The sequence below is a fragment of the Aotus nancymaae genome, unplaced genomic scaffold (genome assembly GCF_030222135.1).
Source record: "Aotus nancymaae isolate 86718 unplaced genomic scaffold, 86718_ANA_hifiasm-v0.15.2.pri h1tg000009l, whole genome shotgun sequence".
NCBI classification, from domain to species: Eukaryota; Metazoa; Chordata; class Mammalia; order Primates; family Aotidae; genus Aotus; species Aotus nancymaae.
The window spans coordinates 9,392,266-9,399,736 of record NW_026988420.1 but is presented as its reverse complement, the minus strand read 5'-3'; positions in this window follow the sequence as shown (position 1 = coordinate 9,399,736).

Below are 7,471 nucleotides of genomic sequence, written 5' to 3'. Positions count from 1 at the left end.
TTGCTCTCTCAGAGTCAGAGTTCATTCTCCGAATTGCTCAGCCTGGTTCGTACCTCTCTGTATCACGTTATTCTGCAGACTGGCTTTTAAAATCTCTCCTCTTGTCATGACTGATTTCACTCGAACTCTCTTCTTGCTCTGCCTATCCTCATGCCCACTCCCTCTGTCTTTTTATACTTTCTTGCTTGAGCAATTTCATGCACTTCATCAAAAAACTCCAGTCAGGTCTATATGCTGGTAACTTCCAAATCACTGGTCTAGGCCCTTCCTAACTCCATGCTTATGTTTCTAGCTGCCTGTCACACGTGTCCAGAGGGCCTTCAAACCACACTTCCAACAGCATCTCATTCCTTCCTTCCTGAGTTCTCTAACTCACCCACCCACCCATCCATGCCCAAAGCAGAAACTTCATTTACCACTGACTTGTGCTTTACCTATTGCCCCAATCCCATTCCATCTGTCTCTATTTTTACTTTTTTCCCATCATTTCACGATGCTTAGTTCAAACTTTCACCCTGTTTTATCCGGCCAAACTGGTCCCCCTCCTGGCTGCCCTCACACTGGAGCCAGAGATATCCTTTTAAAATGGAGAACTCACATTTTCACCTTGCCTAAATGTCTCTGGCAATTGTTCTTTGCCAAAATCATCAGTGAGGCATTCCATACCCCTCTCAATTGGGCTCCAATTTGTCCTTTCATGCTCACCCCTTGCTGAAAGTCCCTTGGTCCCAGACAGAGTAGTATGTGGCCTCTGTTGAGTTTGCAATTTCAGTTCATTAACTGATCATTTTCATTCACAGGCTCTCTCCTCTGCCAAATAACCCAGTTCTGCTTGAAGTGTTTAGCATATGTAGGTGATTCAATCACAGAACATTTCTTCTCATGGATATTTTTAGTCATCAAATGACATAAACACTCCAAACAATAATCATAGAGTTTGGAAAAATCTTGGAGGAAACCTATAACCATCTGATGGCATCTCAGAAATATTTGAAAGAATCATGGCATAATGACATTAGCAGAGTGATTTTCAAAACTTTTTCCAATTAGCATTGAACTTTTATTTATCCAAGCTAAGGGAAGGAAATGGCATAGAAAACTCACAGCATTAAAGGCAGAAACAAACATATTTTCTTGTATAGTGCATTATATACCTTTTTCCATCTTGCAGAGTGACTTCTCTAATGAAGCTTCCATTAGGCTGATAAAAATTAATTTCTAATCCCAGACATCAGCAGTTAATGCCAAATTGGGGAGTGACCCAAAAGCATGGGCATTTTAGGCTTCAGGCTGCCTAGGAGACCACATTTGCTACAGATAATATGAATTTACAATTATAATTTGGACTGAGAGTATGTTTTTCTATCTTCACTTGGCTGTTGACTTGCTTATATTTTATGCAACCATGTCTTCTGTCTTAGCTAAAAAATATCATTAATGCTACAACATGCGGCCTGATAGACACGCTGTACTGCTAGGCATACAGAAAGCTGATTATTTTTAGTTTCTTCATCATTATGTATGGGTCAGATGTAAAGCAAATTCATACACCAGAGTCTACAAAATACAGTCATTGTGAAAATGAGAGGTCATTCTATTTTTACTCACTTTCACTTTAATTGCAAATTGTTAGTGCAGGAATTTCCACAAAAGAGTTATGCAAGCATGCCCAAATTGCTTGAAATATTTTCCACTTCTCTGACTTCCCATGGGAAAAGCCACTAGGTTGCATTTGTGGCATCTCAGTTGGTTCGAGCAGCCTAATTGGGATTTAGAAGCTTTAAACTGCTCGGGTTTACAGATGGACATCCATGGACATCCAGGAACTCTTGTCTTTGTTCCCTCAGAATCTGGAAATGTGTGAATTCCTCATGTTAAATACATCCTGGATGATGGCAGCTAACATCCAACTTTTATTTATTTGTTCAATATCCCATTTTTATATTTATTTGTTAAAATATTTTTTTAAAAAGGATTTGAACTGTTAGCCAGGAATTTCATCCAGAGGCAAGGTATACTGTGTTCTCTAAAAAAGAAGAAAAGAGGAGCTCTCATCTGTGATAAATATACTCTTGGGCACAGGTAACTATCCTGCCTCTTGGGCAGAAGCACCACATCACCCTGCCCCATCTGTGAGAGCCATCTAATTGCAAACACCAGCCCTTCACAATGCAGTGTACTAATGAAAAACAATTACTTAAAGCTCAGAGGAAAAGAGATGGTTCAGGTATATACTTGACTCAAGAAGTAAAACTCTTGCTGTGATCTTGCTTTAATTCTCTCTAGTGGTCTTTCTTACACATCCCCCTCTGTGCACCCACGCAAATTTCATTTGTCCTAGTTTTCCACTACCGCTGTCTAACTTTGAAAGTAATTTAAACCAGATGGGGAAAAAAGCCAGCACAGGCAATTCTTTGTCTGTCTCTCAAACTTTAGAGTGCATCTAAGTCACTGGAGGATCTTGTTGGAGTGCAGATTCTCATTCAGTGGATCTGCGACAGAGATTGGGAAGCTGCATTTCTATTGAGTTCCCAAGTACTCTGATGTTCCTGGTCTTGAGCCACAATTTGAGTAGCAAGGATCTAAACTATAGATGCATTCCCTGATGTGAATTTGGACTTCATTTTTTCAGGATCCTTATGTAGAAGTGTCACCGTCTTACTTGCTTGGTGACTGATATAATTGGCATTCTACAGATATATCTTGCCTGCTTCGTCTCTTCTCAAGCCCATTTTTCTTCTTGGCCTTGCTATTCCCTCTGGAATCCTTAAGAAAATGTATTAGTGTCTAGGACTTTGATCTATCACATAGGACTATGTTCAAGGCTGAGCACGATGGCTCATGCCTGTAATCCCAGAACTTTGGGAGGCTGGGACAGGAGAATCACTTGAGGCCAGGGGTTCACGACCAGCCTGGGCAACATAGCAAGACCTTGTCTTTACAAAAATATAAAAGTTAGCCAGGCATGGTGGCACACCTGCAGTCCCAGATACTAGATAGACTAAGGCAGGAGGATTACTACAACCCAGAAGTTGAAAGTTGCAGTGAGGTATGATTGCATCACTGCACTGCAGCCTGGGTGAGACCCTTTTTTTTTTTCAGAGATAGGGTCCAGCTCTGTCTCCCAAGCTGGAGTGCAGTGATGCAATCTTTGCTTACTGCAGCCTTAACCTCCCAGGCTCAAGTGATCTGCCCACCTCGGCCTCCCAAAGTGCTGGTATTGCAGGCATGAGCCACCCCAACTTGCCAATAAGTTCTTTTTTATTTTTCATTTTCTCTTTTTTTTTTTTTTTTGAGGCGGAGTCTCGATACATCACCCAGGCTGGAGTGCAGTGGCACTATCCCAGCTCACTGCTACCTCCACCTCCCAGGTTCAAGCAATTCCCATGCATCAGCCTCCCAAGTAGCTGCGATTACAAGCACGTGCCATCATGCCAGGCAAATTTTTTGTATTTTAGTAGAGACGGGGTTTCACCATGTTTCCCAAGCTTGTCTCAAACTCCTGAGCTCAGTCAATTCACCCACCTCAGCCCCCAAAGTGCTAGGATTACAGGCATGAGCCACCACACCCAGCAAATTTTTTTTTAAAGGCTCATGTTTGAGACATAGACCCTTCTGCCCTTCTGGCAATTTTTAAAACAAAATGACACATCTATTCTTTCCATTTTAATGAACTATTATGTGACAGGGCAGTGTTCGGAAAAATGTACTGGTCAGGGAGGAACTCATGGGTCTGAAGCTGATGTGCCTCAGTTTCCTTCTCAGTAAAAAATGACAAGGCAGGAGTTATTTAAGTGTGCATATGAATCCTTCGGTGACTTATATGCACACTAAAGTTTGAGAGGCAAAGAAAGAATTGCTCACTTTGGTAAGGCAGTATTTGGTTATTTCTAAAGCCCCTTCTGGCAGGGTGCAGCGGTTCACGCCTGTAATCCTGACACTTTGGGAGGCAGAGGCAGGAGGATTGCTTGGGCCCTGGAGTTCAAGACCAGCCTGGACAACACAGTGAGACCCTGTCTCAAAAAATAAAAAAATTTTAAGTAATCTTTTGAAATTCTGAGTTGGTCACTTAATCATCTGGATGGATTCCTTGGACTTGAGCCAATATATGCTCCTTTAGGAAGGTAGTTCTATTCACGTTGAGCCCTGCTGAACTCATCAGGTTCCACTCCCACCACTACGCTCCCAAAAGCAGATTGATTAGCTCATAAAAATGGTGAGATAACATGACATCGTCATTAGTTCAAACCCGTCTGTCTTACAGCTGGACTCTGAATGTCTGGACCTGGGCCGTTTGTGGAGAAGACGGCAGCCAGTAAGGCTTGTCTGGTTGCCAAGACTATAGGGCGTGGCTGGACTAGGCAAGACGTTACCTAAAGCACCAACCCAAGACAGGAAGTAGAAAATGAATCTAAGAAACGAAGCCAGAGATGAGAGCTGAAGGACTGAACTATCGAGGGAGTGAGGTGGACCATAGTCAAGAAAACAAGATGTGTGGGCCGGGTGCAGTGGCTCACACCTGTAATCCCAGCACTTTGGGAGGTCGAGCCAGGCAGATAATTTGAAGTCAGGAGTTCATAACCAGCCTGGCCAATATGGTGAAACCACATGTCTACTAAAAATATAAAAATTAGCTGGGCATGGTGGAGGGCACTTGTAATCCCAGCTACTCAGGAGGCTGAAGTAGGAGAATCGCTTGAACCCAGGAGGCAGACGCTGCAGTGAGCTGAGATTGCACCATTGCACTCCAGCCTGGGCAACAGACCAAGACTCCATCTGAAAAAAAAAAGAAAGAAAAAAAAAGAAGGAAAGAAAGAAAACAAGATATGAACAGAAACCATGTTCTTGGGAGCACCCACTTTTGTATATGATGTCAAGAAGCTCAGGAATCCCATAAGCCCCATGCAGACCCCTAAAGTTGATGGAAGTCAAGCCTGGAACTTCTGCTGGAGAAGAATGTAGGCTTTCTGCAGCTAAAAGACCCTCCACTCTATCCCCTCTGACACCCCTGCCCCCATCCCTGACACCTAACATTGTGGCACAGAGGATCAGTCCATCAATACCCATTTTGAGACAGAAAACAGAAAACACCCAGGAGGCAAGGCACAGTATGCTGTGTGTCTTTGTCAACAATGGTCTTTACCATGGGGTTATGGAAAACAAGAAAGGACTGGCTGATGTGACCACTCTTGAAGCCTGGAAAAATAGGCAGGTGCTTTAGAAATTGCCAGCTGATGAAAGAGCACACAGAATTACCTTCCACCCAGCCCCACTGGCCCCTGGGGGCCTTTAATGATCCTTGAAGGAGATGTTGACAGCAAGGGCTGATTTGAGCTTGAGAAGCCTTTTTTTCTTTCTTTCTTTAAAGATTCCTTTCTCATTCTTTCAGCTTCAAAATAGTATGTAGATCTGATATCTAAGCAAAGGCTAGTGGGAGTGAGGAATTAGGTTCTCAAGAATGAAAATAAACATTCACCTGTCAAATGTTGATTCTAGTTTAATTTCCTGACAGCTTCATCCCATAAATAAGGGCTTCCAAGTTTCAATATTCTTTCAATATTTCAATATCCTTTGCAATTTTTAAAAAAGAAATTTCTCTGATGCAAGTTGTAGCAGGACGGAAGAGAACGGGAAAATCTGGTGAGATCTCCCACTCCATTCACCCTTTAACACGCTTTTTCTTTACACTGCTTTCACTGGGCAATCTCTCTTCTTAAAGTGACAGATTCACAAGGATCCATCCAGCATTTGAAACAGGATCCGCAACCTCTTTGTAGGGTGGAAGTCACCTTTCCTGGGCTCCACCTGTTCAGAGCATAATTGACTTCTCAATATGTTGAGAGACAGAACGTTTGATAAGTAGCATGTTGATTCATAAAAAACATGATAATTGATTACCAACTATATAGAAAAATTGTGGTGTAGTAGACATTGATTTTGACTTATCACCAGAATACGTATAATTATGCGGCAGGAATGGCATGTTCATATTTCATCTGATTAACTCGTGAAAAAAAATTATTTTGCAGCATGCTTCACCTTCAGTTAGTCCAAAATGAGAGAAAAACAAGTTGAGAACAGAATACAGGTTATTAGTAAATGTACGTAGGTGAAGACCCTGCAATCAAGAGGAATCTGGATTTTAAATTAATCCAAGCATTATCTCATAACAGTTGCACAGAGAGTGTCAGTGCATACAAAGCAGTGGAGTTCTATAAGCCTATTCCTATAAATTTTGTTTAATAATTATTGCTTTTATTTGTAATCTCTTATACAAATAAGTTACATGATTCATACCATTCTTAAGCAAATAAATTTAATTTTGTACAAAAAAGGAGGGTAGTTTGCTTTAAGATATGACTTATCTCGGTTACCCGTGAATGAAGAAGAAACCACAAAAATCCAACATCTCAAACTTAAGTTCCAACATCTCAACTCCCACAGCAGTAAGCAAACATCACACACCAAACGCCATCAAATTAATGTCACCACACTAAGTGTTCTCTTTAGCAATAAAAGATAAGACACCATATAGATAGTAATTGAAGTGAATCTATTTGGAGGGTTTTTTTGACAAGGTTATTGCTACTTAACTGTGTGGGCTTAGACAAGCAATTTGCATGTCTAGGTCCTATTTCCTCATTTGTAAAATAAGAGGATTATATTTACAAGACTTAGCATTTATTGCACATTTTAATGATGTCAAGCACTTTGCCTGGCATTTTAATGTATTATCTTTAATCCTTAAAATGACTTTCCGAAGTAGATATTATTATCTCCACATTACAGAAGAGAAAGTTGAGGCCCAAAGAAGGGAATTAACTTGCCAGAAGAGACATAAGAAACCAATGATGCATCTGCAACTGGAATCCTACTCTTTGGGGATCCAAGATACAGTCCTTGCCCTTAAGGTGCGTGTATGCATTGGGGAGGACTGCTGTAATAAGGCCCCTCAAACTGAGTGGCTTTTACAACAGCAATTGATTGTCTCCCAGTCCTGGAAGCTAAGATCAAGGTGTTGGCAGGGTTGGTCCTTCTGGGGGCCATGAGGGAGAATCTGTTGAATGCTTCTCTCCTATCTTCTGGTGGTTTCCTAATAATCTTCGATGTTCCTTGGCTTGCGGCAGCATAACTCCAGTCTTCATATGGCATTCTTCCTATGTGCATGTCTGTGTCCAGATTCTCATTTTTATGATACTAGTCATATTGGATTAGGGACCTACCCCCTGCTCCAGTATGATGTCATTTTAACTAATTTCATCTGCAACAATGTTATTTCCAAATAAGGTCACACTCTGAAGTACTGAGCATCAAGAATTCAACATATGAAGGTTTTGGGGGAGGGGTGAATGAGGGGTACACAATTCACTCCATAATAATGCTTATAAACTTGTTAAGGCTTTGAGATCAAAGTGCACAAAGAGTAAACTAATAATCAGACTAAGCAATAGTTCCAGATGACACCGTATGT